General features: G+C 45.4%; 1 protein-coding gene across 4 annotated transcripts in view; it reads right to left on the minus strand.

Moving 5' to 3' along the window:
* SYT16 (synaptotagmin 16) overlaps positions 1-15,970 on the minus strand; it is a 107,157-nt gene that overhangs the window by 74,805 nt on the left and 16,382 nt on the right. The gene's annotated exons all lie outside the window — the stretch shown is intronic.

Genomic DNA, 15,970 nt, shown 5'->3' on the forward strand with positions numbered 1-15,970 from the left:
TTTATTCTACTTTAGTTTTCTCTTATTTCACAGTGCATCTTCAATTTAAAGCTCTTAATAGATGTCAGTCAACATCACTGAATGGCTGTTAACTGCTGCAGCTTGGCAAATGAGAACCTCAACTCAAAAATCAGATTTTACATTTCAGCAGTATCAAACTTCAGAAGTTATCTAGATCAAAATTAAGTGCTTTGAGAAGGAAATACTTTTAAACACTGAAAAATAAGTTTAAACTCTATTGCTTAGCCAATCAGTTTTCAAGGTGTTTAATCCAAGCAAAGACTACAGATTTCAGCTAAATTTTAATACAATGGTCAAACTCCTGAGTGAAATTAGATACAGCAGTTACAAAACTTAGTTTTTAAATGACCACTTAAGGTAGCTAAGTAAAGGAATTTTTATTATGTTTCGGAGATTATAATAGTTGAAGTTTACAGTAAATCCACAGCTCAATATTAACTGGCTGTAAATCTCAGAGCCTAAAACTGGTCTGCACAGCAGCTTGTAAGTGATTCCCAGACTCTCTGCAAGGTGCCAGCCATGGAGAGAGCTGATTAGTCAGCCTTTGATTAATTGCCTGTTACATTAGAGCCAGGGTCAATCTACTCAATTAGGTGAATGTCTGGTGGAGATCAGAGATGTGAACCAAAACCTGCAGCAAAAGCTTCAGCACAGGAGGAGAATGTTCCAGCAGCTTTTCTTCCTTGCAAGGACCTGTGTCCCCCAGGCAGGTGGCTCCCCAGCCACAGCTGTGGATCATGGAATCCCAGACTGGTTTGGGTTTGAAGGGACATTAAAGGTCATCCCATTCCAACCACTTCCATGGGCAGGGACTCCTTCCACTAGACCAGGCTGCTCAAAGATCCATCCAGCCTTTAACAATTCCAGGGGTGGGGCAGCCACATCTTCTCTTAGCTGGCTCTGCCAGGGCCTCACCATCCTCACAGTCAAGAATTGCTTCCTAAACCTGCCTTCTCTCAGTCTGAAGCCATCCCCCTCTTGTCCTTTCACTACATCCAAGGCTGCACCCACTGTGCTGCCACATCCAAATAGGTGAGCCTGGAGCTGCTGTGGGATGGAGAGACAAAGAGGGGATACAGAAAGAGGCTCAGTGGAAGACAAAACCCAGTGGGAAGCTGTAAATCCCTGAATATGAGGAGAAGTAGAATGTCAGAAATGGTGCAATGTGTTAAAAAACTCCACAGATTAAGATTAGTTTAAAACCTACCAGATTGTGACACTGTCCACAGGGTGACTGGGTATGGAGACAGAAATAAGGAATGATTTGAAACTAAAGTTATACCACAGAGACTGGGAAACTGTCTTGACAGGGTGCTGAAAACACTGCATTTTTATACGTTATGAATAACTAGTTAAAAAACCTGTAATAGAAGAGCAACTCATCCCCAGCAACACATGAGAATGGCTATTCTTCAAGACCCTATAGAAGAAAAAAGAAACAGAAATCTAAGTAATAAACCTGGATTTGAAAAAGGAGAACTACATAAAAATCAGTGTAACATTACAATGAAGTAGGTGGAAAGGCAGAAACACTTCAGGAGACCATGTACAGGTGCTATGGGAAAGCATCAAGATATTTATTAATTCAAAATATTATAAAAGGACCAAAAAAATCAATTTGTTGATTGGAATTGAATGGTTACTTAAGGCAATTATTGGTAGTAATGCAAAAAACAGGAAAAAAACTATCCTTCAGAATGTGAACATCATGTTCAGAGGAGGAAAAGAAAAACAGATGGTGAACTTCTGTCAAGTTCAATGTGGAATCATAGGAGGACAGACCAAAAAACAGCTGTGGTCAGCGACTTTCTAATGGCATAAAAAATTAATTACAGCTCCTTTTCAATTGTAGCAGAATGAGGACTCTTTTCTGAAAGCTGGTGGGGTCACCAGTGATGGTGGACAAGGAACATTGGTGATGATAAGCCTAGAGTACCAATTTTTGCACCAGTGTTACCTGCAGAGAAGCTGAAGGATGTAATTCAAGACTATTTTCACCCAGTCTTGGTGACTGCCCAAATAGTTCCTTGAAAACAGCTCAGTGCCCAGGAACAAGGCAAATAAAGAAACATTATGAAAACTAGTGAGACCACAAAAAGCATTGCCATCACAAATTCACACTGCTCCCCTTTCTTCACTAGAGTGCAGAAGTCCTAAAAGACTTCCAAAAAGACTTAATGGACTTAATAGACACACCACATTATAGCACCATGCTGGTACAGGCAGCTGGGGTAATGAGGGGTCTGCAAGAGCTTCTGCTCAAGGAAAAAAACTGAATTTTGTCAAACAAAGACATGGGATCAGAGCAGATGGAGGGGCAAAAAGTGTTATGGAGTGGCAAATAAGGAGAGAATTGTAACTACACCTTTCTAGAAAACAGCTAGAGGGCACACAACAAGGTGAACAGGTATCAGGTACAAATCACAATGCACAGAAATAATGTTTCATGCAACACAGGACTATGGAGCTCACTGCTGCAGGTGTTGCACAGCCTGGAAGCGTAAGTATTTCAAAAATCAAACAGATAAATGGGTTCATCATAGGCTATCAAACATAACCTCCAGGTTAGAAAGTCCCAAGCTGCTGATTGGCAGAAACTGGGAGCACAAAGCCAGACTCTGCTCTTAAATATTCTCCCCAGGTACTTGCTACCAGCCAGCATCGGGGATCTTTGCTTGGACACAGCACAACCACTCTTCTGGCACTGCACTACGGATTGCTTTCTTGTTTCACTTTTTAAATTATTTTTAAATTTAAAAATAATCTGAACCCATAGGATTGCAAGCTGTTAACAAACTGTAAAAAAATTGGTCTGCAGCTTTTACTCAGTAAATTAAAGAAAATAACTTTTTTCAGTAGCTTTACCTGTCCAATAAACCTTTCTGATCATTTGCCTTAGGTTCAGGGCAGCAGTCCCAGCAGGAATGGTACTGAAAGCTAATTTCCACTGCTAATCACCCAGCAACTAACAGAGGCCCACACCACCCAAGTGGTGTGCAGTCAGTACCAGTCCCCTGGTCCTGCAACTCACCTTTACAAGATTATCACAGATATTCCATAACGCCAGATCACCCCTAAACTAGGCTGAGACATTAATCTGGAACATTATCTTTATTCATGCTGGTTTTCCTGAGGTGCTCTCAGTTTCTGCCAGGCAGCACAGGGACACGTCACTGTCACAGATATATTTTATAAAAATCCTTTTGCCAGGATTTTCTTCTCCTGGGAAGCTGAGAGGCCTCGGGAACAAAATGTAAACAATGACTATCTGCTGCTGTGGAATGCAACAGGTGGAGCTGTGGTTGGTCTCCTGTGGTTGTTTCTAATTAATGGCCAATCACAGCCCAGCTCTTCAGACTCTCTGGTCAGTCACAAGACTTTGTTATTCATTCCATTCTATTCTTGTCTCACCTTCTGATGATTCCTTTCTTTCTAGTCTTTTAGTATAGTTTTAATACAGCCTATTTAATATAATATATATCATAACAGAATAAACCAACCTTCTGAAACATGGAGTCAAGACTCTCATCTCTTCCCTTGTCCTGGCTGCCCTGACAGTCACACATCACCACTCTGGTGATGGATCCTCTGCCAGGAGGGCAGAGCCAGTTCTGGGCTCTTCAGCACAGGAGAGACAAGGAGCTCCTGGGGTAGTTCCAGCAGAGGCTACAAGGGTGATTAAGGGACTGGAGCTTCTCCCTTCTGAGGAAAGGCTGAGGGAGCTGGGTCTGCTCAGCCTCAAGAAGAGATGACTGAGAGGAGACCTCATCATTGTATTCAAATATCTTTAGGGTGGGTGCCAAGAGCATGGGGCAGGCTGTTCTCAGAGCTGAGCAACAGCACAGAGGCAACAGGCAGAAACTGATGCACTGGAGATCCACCTGAACATGAGGAAGAACTTCTCTCCTATGCAGTGACTGAGCACTGGAACAGGTTGCCCAGAGAGGGTGTGGAGACATTCCAGAACCATCTGGACACAATCCCGTGCTGTGTGCTCTGGGATGGCCCTGCTGGAGCAGGAAGGTGGGACAAGATGCCTCACTGAGGTCTCTTCCAACCTGACCCATCCTGTGCTCCCATCTACCAGGACACCAGAATCCTCTCCTCCAGCCTGGGGTCTCCTCCATCCCAAGGATAAACACTAAAAGTCGTTGTTCTCCTGGCCAGGTAATGTCACTCCAGCTCTGGAAAAACAATTTCCTTCTTTCAGCCCCCACCATGTGCCTGTGAGCACTGGGACACTCAGAAAACACACAGAGTTTCCTGGATGGGCTTTGCTGCCTGATGGAGAGGTCTGGGAACCAGTGCATGGAGCACCAGCCCTGCCCTGCCCCACTGGCTGTTACTTGTCCTGATGGGCATGGAAACCACAGAAGCCTTGGTCCATCTTCACTGATCCTTTGTGGGTCTCTTCCATCTTGTGTCATTCTATGATTCTATCTGAGGCAGAAATCAGCCCAAGAATAATCATTGAATTTGGGAGGAAGGGAAGCTGGAAAACATCTGATCATTTTTTTAATGAAAAACACTCAACTTGGAGAGAAAGCCCTCATGTCAGCCTAGATTCATTTGACCTTTCTGGCCCAAGTAGGGAAATGCAGCCAAATAGGGAAAAAAGAGATGGGGAGGGGAATGAGGATGGAAGGAAAAAGGGTGAGAAGGTAAACTAGAAAAGGAAAAGCAATTGGCAATATATTCCCCCTCAACTGGGTGACAACACTTCAGCTTCCAGCTTTTAAAAGAGAATATCTCACAGAAAAATGACAGTATATTTTATTTATCTTTTTCTTTGACGCTGCCAAGCTTGGCTGCCGGCAAAATAAGTTTTGAATAAAAATGTTTTGACCAGCTTTGCCTGAAACACTCAATTAGTGGTGAAGGGCAGAGCAGGAATTGGTGGGGGAAAGAAAAGAGGCCAGCAGCTGGGCAGCAAACAAAGCCAGACTGACAGAGAAGCTGGCAGCACTCGGGCCACCAGGCACCTGACAAATCTGTGTTCAAGCTAAAAAATCACCCTTTATCTCCAGCAAGGCTTATCCTTTGAAGGATGTCCTGTACCATCTTCTCCAGGGTGCCAAGGTCCCTCAGACCCTGCTGGGTGCCACGGTGAAGTCTGCAGGGCCTGGGTTTAGCAACAGGGATGGACAACACTGAAAATAAATCAGGAAGCTCCTTAGGAACCAGTCATCACAATGACAGTCACCAGGCTGGCTTGATATGACTCCAACCACGCTCCATGCACTCAAGTAACAGCTCAGATATAGCAGTAGGTCAGTCTCTTTTCAGTCCTCAGATTCACCCTCTTCCTTTTTCTAATTCTCTCTTTTATTATATAGTACATCTTTCACTCGATGCTCTGTTTGCTGGCTGCCTGACAGGTCTCAAAAAAGCAGCACATCGTTCCACTTCCAGAGCAATTCTGTTTAATCTTGTATGAAGAAGGTGTACCACTTAAGTAACTTTTTCCACCCCTCCTTTTCTGCAGGAAAAAGGGAAGAAGTTGGAAAGAAGAATGACAGAAATGTTTCAACCTAAACGGGAGCAATTTGCATGCAAATCAGGTTTTTCAGGTGCCACAAAAGATGTGGGTGCCCTGACAATCTGAAGGGAAGGAATAAAAGGAAGGGTGAATTTGACACAAACACTGTCAAGTGATGAACCTGAAACTTTTAGTTTCCTCACTGGGGCAAAGTGTCCTGGAGAGAGAGTTTCTTCTATACCACCTAAGTGTTTATTTTCATTCTCATTGGCACTACCGTTGTAAGAAGAAAAACCTATTTCTTCTTGTGTTTATGCACCTTCTCAAAGCTCCTTGCATCCAAGAGCTACAAACATAGTCAACACGAGAGTAGGTACAACTGGAGGTAAACCCAAGTGGGAAGTGGTTTAGTTGCAGAACTTGATGAGAAAATGAGTTATACAATCCATAAACTAGCTCCAGACTGCAGAGGAAGACAGAATCTTATGATGTACTAAACAGCACCCAGGCATTATCAACAATAAATCACAAAATTGTGGGGGTTAGCCGGGGCACAACAGGGGTGCTGAAGCTGCTGAACACAGAGGAGCTGCAGGAAACACAGCCAGCAGCAGTTTAGCTCATCCAGCTCCTCCCGAGGGAGTTTCTCCCCCAACAGGTAGCATTTGTTATCCATACAGAAAAATCTTTACACCCCAAAGCTGGCACTCCTTGCTCCAAGTATGGTTATTTGTACTGTTCAGAGAGAAAGCCCTTCAGACACTGACTCCCACGGACAATTATATTCTCCTGGCAGCACTGAAGTACTCTTTTGGGGAACCTGAAGGCACCAAGCCCTGTGCCAAGGGATACCACAGCACATTTGGGACCGCTGCACCACACTGCACAGCAGCAATGCAGTCACACCATCAGAGATTGGCTTAGCTTGGAAGGGAACTAGAGATCATCTTGTTCAAACACCCCTGCCATGGGCAAGGAATCTTTCACTAGACCAGGTTACTCAGAGCCCCACTCAGCCTGGTCTTGAACATTTCCAAGGATGGGGAGTTCACCACTGCTCTGGGAAACCTGTGTCTGTGCCTCACCACACACAGAGGAAAAAATTCCCAATTACATTAATTCCCAACCTAGCCTCCTTCTCTTAAAATCCATTCCTCCTTGTCATGTCCCCCACATCTTTATGAAAATTCCCTCTCCAGCTCTCTTGGAGCCCCTTTAGGTACTGGAAGGACCCCAAAGGTCTCCCTGGAGCCTTCTCTACTCCAAACTGAACAGCCCCAACTCTCTCAGGCTGTCTTGATGTGATCCAGCCCAGTGATCAACTTTGTGGCTTCCTCTGGGCTTCTTCCAACAGGTCAGCACATTTCTTGTGTTGGGATCATTCAAACCAGATCTGTAGCACTGCCATACACAGGCAGACAACATTTCCACTGAAGCCTCAACATCACATTTAACAGTTTTAAATTATACCTGAAAACACACAGAGAGCAACAGAAGAAAACTCCCTGGCTTTGCCTTACCATGGATTCTGCACAATAGACCTGCTGTACAGGAGACCAGCAATCAGGTTAGCAAACATGCCACAGCTGCCCTTCACTAAAACAGACACACATCTGGTCTTGGAAAACTTTTACTGAGCACATGTTTTGCAAATGTTCATTTTTCCAGGCTCTACTTCCATGTTCCTGGTATTCTAACGCAATTTACCATCACTGCTCTTACAAAAGAATTACACCCTTTCTGAAATAATACCAGGGCTGTGTGACAGATCAAAACCAGCAAAATGCATCAGAGCAATTAGTGGTTCTGCTGCCTTTATGGCTCTGATTGGAATTCTGATCTCTGGTGAGGAAGTAGGGTGGCTCTGCATGCGGGCTCCATCTGCCGGCACGCCGCTCTCCCGGCTCTGCTCAGAACATAGTAAACTGAAACAAAAACCTACACAGCCATCAATTACATTTTCTTCCCTCAGCCTATGAATTTCAATAAATACACCATCTGTTCATCTTCTGTGTGGGAGTTCAGTCATCTTCTTGGCAGCAATATTATTCTAGAGCAATTACCTGTGTCTTTATCACCTATCATTGTGCTTCATCATCTTTTCATCATGTGTAAAAACCAACCACTTTATTACTACAATTTCTGTAGGCAGCCCGGTCCTGTTAGTTACCATGGAGATGATCTGTCAAAAGAAGTCTACATTTAAAGAAGTAAAAGCTGTGAAAAGGAGGAGGAGAGAAACACAAAGAGCCTGAAATGAACTTGTTTCTCTAAGTCAGAGTTTAAGCACAAAAGGCACATCTCAGGCAGCAACGCCACTAACAACCTAGTTAGGAATCCATCAACCTGCCAATAAACAGGATGAGTCAATGGCTCACCAGCATTACAATATGCCCAGAGGTCGGAGACTTGGCTTTAATCCCTCAGCCCAGCCCCATGACCCTCTCTTAGGAAGGCTGATTTCTTATTACGATAAATCCAATGATGAAGCCGGGGGAGGGAGGACAGGCTGGGACGACAGGCAGGCGGCAGTGGCAATAACCCCCTCACCACTGGCAGTCACAGCATGACAGCAACTCTTACATCAGCTGCACTACACTTTATACCCATTCCTGAAACCCCTTGGAATTAATCTCTTGCTTCCCCAACTTCACTCTGGTTTTGCCCCACTTTCTCTCATCCCTTCCACGGATTCCTGCTTAGCTCTGCTCTTTTGCTCCTTCCCTCATGGGCTGCACATTGCTCTCCTCTTTCCATAAACCATACACACACTTGCAGCTGTTCCACTTCTCTCTTTCCAGATTCCCACATATTTTTAAAAGCAGCTGTCAGTGCCAACTATTTACAGATGCTTGCTCCCTCGCCCACCCACATACACTCCCTGCCTTCACTTCATGAAATCCTGTTCTTCCCTTTGAATTTTTTCATCTCCTCCAGCCTTCCAACTCCCATCCTTCCAAGCTGTAATTGCTCTCGTGTTACTGCAGGAAAAATATTAGCAAAGTACAAAGGACTTGCTGATGCTCTGTGTTTCCAGGATGCGTCATTAGCAGCCTTGAGCTGAGACACGCCGGGCTGCAAACTGCTTTGGCTCAATTCATCCTTGTATCCCTGGAAGAAATAGGCAATCTCAGAGCCATCCAATTTGTTTAATATCAAGTACACATGCACTGAGTTTTAATGGTGGGGATTGTCATTCTGAATTGCAAGGGAGCAAAAAGTGACCACCTATATTTGCTGTGTTCACAGCTACCTTCCGTAATTGAATTTCCACAGTCTTGCAAATCACAGAAAGACAGCCAGGGAGGGAGATAACATTTTCCAAAAGTTCTCCAGACTTAAAAGCACTTTAATTTCTGTCTCCCCACCTCAAGTTTCCTAAGTGCCCATATTTCCCATGGATTTCTGCTTGCAGAAAGCTTTCTATGTTAGATAGCTGAGTCTAAAGAGCCTCAAATTAAGGTGCTGTAAAATAGGAAGGGGGATTACAATAAAACATTAATCAGGAAAAAAAAAGAGAGAGGGATGAAAATTTAAAAAAAATTAAAAAACCAAAAACAAACCAAAACAAACCACACCTAAAGCTGTATAAGGAATGTGTTTCCAGAGTTCAAAGCAGAAATCTCGTGGACAAAACCAAAAATATCAAATCTGAAAAAAATCAGCATGTGGTGACAAAATATGAACTAAACAATAACAAAACACATTCTGATCTCATATCTAATCTCCACTGAAATTTTATTACAGAGCAAAAGTTCTTCCCAGCTGCCCCCTTGGCAGAAATGCTGTAGAAGAGAGACTGAAACCGCAGACAGATCAGACACTGCCACAGCTTCAGTTGCTGAGGAAATGGCACCCACACACTCTTCTTTATCTTTAAAGATGTGGGCCTTGTGCTTCCTCTCTCTCTTCAGATACCTGTTGCAGGCAGGTTGAGCCATCAGCTTCCATATGGTGCTTTACCTTCTGCAAGACAGGTCCAGGGAAAGTCACATTCCTGCTCTTTAGCTGTGTTGCTGCACAGATTGGATGGAGATGGAGAAGTGCCCAGCCTAAAAAGTGGTTTCCAGCATCCTGGGCCAACTTGGGCCGTCGCTTGGTAGGCAAGCTGTAGAAACTTCTGCTTCTGCTAACCTCATTTCCTCCAGCCAAGCCTTCCAGACAGGCTCAGGGGATGCTGAGTCCCTGCACAAGATCTCTGTGCCCTTCCAAAGCAGATGCCTCTGTGCTGCCTCTGCCCTTGGCAGGTGCTGGCAGGAACCTGGGACAGGCTCTGGCTCCTCTTTTCCCCTCTGCTTCCCCCACAGGTCTGCAGGGACAGCCAGGAGCTGTGCCCACAGGGAATGCTGCCTGCCCTGCTGCTGGGGCTGCTCTGCCTGGGGCAGTGACACCCCAGAGCACCTCACACAGCCACAGCTGGGACACTGAGGGCAAGGTCCTGATCTGCCACTCCCATTCTCCCAAACCTCGGCAGCTTTGCAAAAATTGCTGTTTCTGCTTACTCTTTGCTTGAGCAGATGTCCCCAGTCAGGGCTGTGTGCTTGCACAGTGATTCTCCCTCTCTGGGGCTCTTACAAGGGCATGCAGGAGAGGGAGAAAGGAAAGCTTGTGGTCCCAGCCTGGCCACCCACGGCTTGTGAAAGACACATGGAGTGAGCAGCAGATGATGACAGACAGGCAAGAATAAAAACAGTATCAGATGAAGAATTTCTTCCACTCTTTCCATTAAATCAAATACACATGAGCCAACCAATTGCACACCTGGCACATTAAAATGGCCAAGACACCCACCAGGAATGGGCCTTACAGCTCCCTTGACAGGGCAGAAAAGGAGGAACCAGTATGACCCCTCTCACTCCCCTGAAGAGAGCCAAAAGCACATTTCCCCAGTGGCACCCAGGAGCTGCTGCTGCAGGGACAGGCCAGATCACTGCTCAGACCAGGCAGGAATTGCTCTGCTGGCCAGGGTGCCACAACTCGGGGTGGGAGGCTGGCCAAGGAGATCACTGGCATCTACAGCAACCCAAATAACACCAGCAGCCCCTGCACCTTCCCAGAGCAGCCTGCTACAGCCTGGAGCACTGCAGAGCCCTCACCACTGCTCCTGGCCAGGGTCTGTGCCTGGACAGGGGGCAGAAATTATCAGTGCACCCTTCAGCAGCAGCAGCACACATCCACAACCCCCAGCAGCCAGTATGACCCTCCAGCTGCATGCACTGCCATCACCTCCCCAGGCTGGCATGGGAGCAGGCAGAACATGGGGTTTGGCTGCCTTCAGATGGCTCCTGCAGCCCACTGTTGGGGAAGATGAAACAGGAAAGCCTTATAAATATGATTGGCTGGCAGAAGATTTTGAGAATATGGAAACTGTAAGTGAGACTGAAGTGAAAGCAAGCTTTGAGATACCTTAGTTACTGAACAACTGGAAAACAATGGTATGGCCGGCTGAAGGTAATCCCCTTTTGATGAAACCATACCCTCTGCCTGCAGACAGGTCCAAGGGTCAGAGCAGACCCTACTAGCTTGGCAGAAGGGGTCCAAAGAGTAGTTTTTAGGGTTTAAAATGCAACACAGTGTGGTAATGTAATGATTCTTATAGGCTGTATGTAAATGCTATAGGGTTTATATCTTGTATTAGATTGGTTGGTGAGAATTAGAATATTCAGCACAGAAGAAGATTTATGGTATTGTAACGGGAAACTCGAGCTCTTTCACTCTTCCTCACTCTCTCATCCTCTTTACCACGCTCTTGCTTTCTTTCTCTTTCCCACTCTCTTTAACTCTCTCTCCCTCTCTTGGGCCTGCTCCGAGCTGTGCCTGGCAGCTCCCAGCAGGGCCCCTGCCCCCAGGCCCTTTGCAATAAACCTCGAGTTCCAAGACCTGGCTCCAGAGATCTCTCATCTCCATCCATCCCGACCATCCTCCCCCACCCATCGCTCCTGCAGCCCACCACTGCCATGTCCTGCAGGACGAGCCCTTGGCATGGGAACTGACACGTGGGCTCAGCAGACGTTCCTGGGCTGGGCTGGTGTTGGGCAATCCCAGTGTAAAGCAAGCAGTGGCTGCAACAAAGCAGGCTGGGATGACACGTGGCATGCCAGATGCTCATCCAGCACAAGGTCACTGTTGCTTGATTTTTCTTCACCAGGACCAACTAAGCTGTGCTTTGAACTGCCATAAATTTATTCCGCCCGGTGATCCAGCATCACTCATTTCCAAACCAAAAGGTAGCAGGAGCAGTGGGAAAGGCACAGGAAGAGGGTACACACCAATGCTGGTGGCAGGGACAGAAACCAGGACCTAATTTGCCAGTCTGAAGGATTAGGTTAATGAAGAGGTACCATTAACACCTTTCACTTTTTCTTTTAACTTTGTATAAAGCCATAGACAAAGCAGTGCCTACTTCTGTGATCAAAGCTGTGTTAATTATTTCAGTTCACAGCAGGTTTCTACCCTCAGATCAGCAACAGCCTTGACTTGTTCCTTAAAAACTTAACAATTCCTGGCCTCACGCTAGGGCAGCAATTTCCTGGCAGTGCTGGGTAGAGTGTACAGTCAGCACTACCCACAGCAGCCTGGCTGGCAGAGGAGCAGAGCTGGGCTGGACTGGATTCAAAGGCTGTGCACGGCTGAGGAAATGGAGAGACAGAAATCATCAATTCTGCCAACAGCCAGGTGGAGAAACAGGAGTTCCCATGGAGATTTGGGGGTAAAAAGGTCAGAAGATCTCAGGTTATCACATCCCCTGTTGTTCTCATGTCACTTTGGGAATGCACACGCTTTTTTAGTTTTGCATACACATTGCTGATTTATTGGCTGTTCCATAGGGTTTTACAGCTTTTTCATTAAACAGCAATTAGAGCAGGCAGCCAAAGTCAAGTCTGACCTGTGCACTGAAGAGGCAGAAAGTCCTGAGCAAACAGTTTTTCCTTCCTCATTTTGGGCTTGAGGAAGAAAGTGACACTGGATCTAGCTGATGCTTCACCTTGTGTCTGCAGGTAGCTGCATGCAATCTTAGTGAAAATTTTTGAAAATATCATTGTCAATTCCCTTCATGTGGCTTCCTGCCCTTGTTACATACAGATATTTCAAGAACAGAGTAGAGGTCTGTGCTGACTTTTGCTGATATTGATGCACAAGGCCAGCAGAGAACCTCAGGGACACCTTGCTTTGTACCCCTCACATAAATGCAAGCATCTGACTTTCAGCTAAACACACCAGCAATCCATTTGCACACTTCATCACATGGCCTCCTGCATGAGGCAGATCTGGAATCCTTCAGCCTTAATTTATCTTTTTTTTTTCCCTCTACTTTAAAGCCCAAACTCAAGTTGAGATTCCCAGACAAGAGGCTGCAAGTCCTTAGGAAGCTCAGAGTATTTATCCTCTCCAGGGAGCAGCTCATCACATGAGCTGCTGCCAGCACTGAAGGACAGTTAGGATTCTCCTGACTAATACCAAAGTACCAAAGTAGCATATAAATATTTCCATCAAAAACCACAGTGTCTTATTTTCTAGACTGGGAGGAATCAAAGTACTGTGACTGCATCTCATGTCTGGTAGCTTACTGAGGCTAAAAAAGGAACAACTTGAAGGCCTAGTAAAAAAAAAAAAAAAAAAAAAAGAAACCAAAACCCATAAAACCTCAAAACCCAAACAAACAAAAAAAAAAATAGCCTGTAGAAAACATGTGACACAAGGAGATACAAAGAAAGGGGAAATAAAAAAATCACTGTAGATAGAATGGAGATTATCTGATCTCTGTGTTTAAATTGCAGCAAGAAAATCTGTCAGGAGTTAGATACTATTCATCTGGATGTGGGGCAAAGGGATGGATCTGTGGTCCTGTCCAGCTTTATTTTCTGTGATTATCTGTGCTCCTCAGCACTCATAATTCAGGACACACTCCTGGTGCTTAGTGTACAAAGCCAGTTAAAACAGGACTTGTTTCCCATTTTGCTCAACTATAGACTTTCCTTGTGAAAATAATAATGTCTCCATTTAGCCTGGGGTCCTAAACATCCAAACAAATAAGAGTAAAAAATAACCACAACTAAACAACAAAAAAGAGCAATTCTACAAAAAGACAGTCAGTATTAAAACCCATTAGGCAGAGAAACACAGCATCTATCAAATTTATTGCTTGGTTTCAGGACTTGGGAAGAGTCTCTTCATTTCCTGTACCTCTGGAGTATTTACTATGTCCCCTATGAGCTAAGTCTCCCAGAGTCATTTTAATGTCATGTTCTAAGCACTTCAGTGTTGTAAATCATCGATTTTTATCTTCTTCTCCCAATCAATGCAAAGATATTTATGCTGAACACATAAAAGCACTTGACACTATAGAGAAACCAATTACACCCTGCGAGACGTTTGCTTTTGGTCGTTGACATCATGGAATTATCCATTACACTTTGCACATGCCTGCCATTTACAGGAAAGCAGTGTGACCTTGCCTGCCTGCAGTTTGCCATCCCTGCATCCTGGTGGAGCAGAGTGGCAGGAGCTGGAAGCAGAGGTGCTCATCCCTGAACTGCAGGCTGCGAAAGTTGTGTGGAATCACGAAATCCCAGCAGTTCTCATGACAGCCCTGCTCTTGTGCTCCTACCAGGCACTGCTTGCTGTCAGAGATGAGGTGCTGACCAGACTGACACCGCTGTATTTTCTGAAAAATCTCTTTGCCAGGACTTTGTCTCCTGGGAAGCCTCAGAGAAAAATGAAACCAATATTATCTCATCTGCTTCTCCTGTGTTTTGCTGCTTTGGAATGTGGTTTGGAGATTGTTTATGCAACAGGTGGTTTTTTGATTGGTTTCGTGTGAATTGTTTTGACTTAATGACCAGTCGCAGTCAGGCTGTGTCAGACTCTGGAAAGAGTCACAAGATTCATTAGTATCTTGTTAAGCCTTCTGCAAGTATCCCTTCTCTATTCTTTAGTATGGCATTCTTTAATATAATATAATATTATAAAATAATAAATTAGCCTTCTAAGAACATGGAGCCAGATTCATTCCTTCCTGCCACGGGGGACCCCAGAAAATACCACACCAGACAGAATTTACTTCTGGCTGCAGTCACCCTTCCCTCCACAGCCCCAGGGACAGACTGGAAAACTTCATTACCACTCTGTGTTTGCCAGTGCTTCAAGGATGGTTCCCACATCCACCTTCTGCTGAGTGCCAGGCAGGTCCTTCTGTCTCTTCCCACTCCCACACACCAGGCTAGCAATGACTGCATGAAACTGCAGGGCAGGCATGCACTAAAGCACCTGCAAATTGTCTAGACACCCCAGGATCCCTTGTGGCTCCCATACTCCATGGCACTGGCAGACAGGTTCAGGGATGAGCCAGGAGCCAGCCCTTCCATCTTGGCAAAACTGCAACAGACTTGTCAAGTCTCAGAGAGCTTTGCATTCCTGACGCCCACCAGTGCCTGTCTTGCACTTTCCAACGTAGCAGCAGCAATTCACACCATCCCAGCAGAGCACTGGCAGGTCTGTGCTCCCTGGAAAAGGACCCAGCACTAAAGGGTCTCCCAGCAGGTGCTGCTGTCCCATCCTCAGCATCAGATTCTCTCCCTGTCTCTCCCCTGTCACCTGCTCAGCAATGGAAAGGAGCTTTCCTGCCACGCTGTGACTGACAGGGGATGTGCCCTGCTGCCACACAGCTCAGTGCTTGCTTTCTCACAAGCTAGACAAAAAAGTGTTTCTCTCAGCACTGAAGCAGCCAGCGTTATCTGAGGAATAAGTGTGCTGAACAAGCCCGTGCAGGGGAGTGCTGTCCTTTCCCTAGCACTGCGGCCAACTTTGCCTTTCCACTTCAGGTGCTTGCTCAGATTTTCTCTGAAGTTGGCACATGGCTGTAGCTCCAGCAGGCGAGGAGCAGCCCTCACAACTTGCTCAAGTGAACTGAAATTGGCTTTAGAACCTTGCTAAGATCTTCCAGTGTAGAAAGTAATGCCAGTGAAGTTGGGGAACTGAGATGGTTACAACAGATCCAGCCTGAAAGCCATCAGCAGAGCTTTGATGGGAGTACATAAAGAGGGGGAATATTAAAGTCCAGATCGTTCTCTCTCCTTGCAAGTGCAAGAATTACAAAAGCAGTGACACCAGCAGAAGCATTAGGGCCCAGAGTCTTCATGTTTGCTTTTCTACATTCCCAGCTGACCCAGCTGAGTGAGGCAGAATTATCTCTCATTAGTAGAACAATTAACTTTCTCTGTGCCCAGACACTGCTTATACTGAATCTATTTTAAGTTTCTGGGCTTTTCTTTAGAGAGTGCTGAGGGCTTTACCTCTTGTTGGTAAAACAGGCAGAATTCAGCCAAGTTCACTGCAGATCACCCCCATTAACAGGAGGCCAAATCACTGAGGGGAAAAAGGGCAAAAAAAAAGCACCACTGTATTTAAAAGCCAACAACCATATTTTGACTCTCAAATTTTAGCAAAAACAAAATCCCTCCCCCCTGTTAT

This window comes from Motacilla alba, chromosome 5, assembly GCF_015832195.1.
Source record: "Motacilla alba alba isolate MOTALB_02 chromosome 5, Motacilla_alba_V1.0_pri, whole genome shotgun sequence".
NCBI classification, from domain to species: domain Eukaryota; kingdom Metazoa; phylum Chordata; class Aves; order Passeriformes; family Motacillidae; genus Motacilla; species Motacilla alba.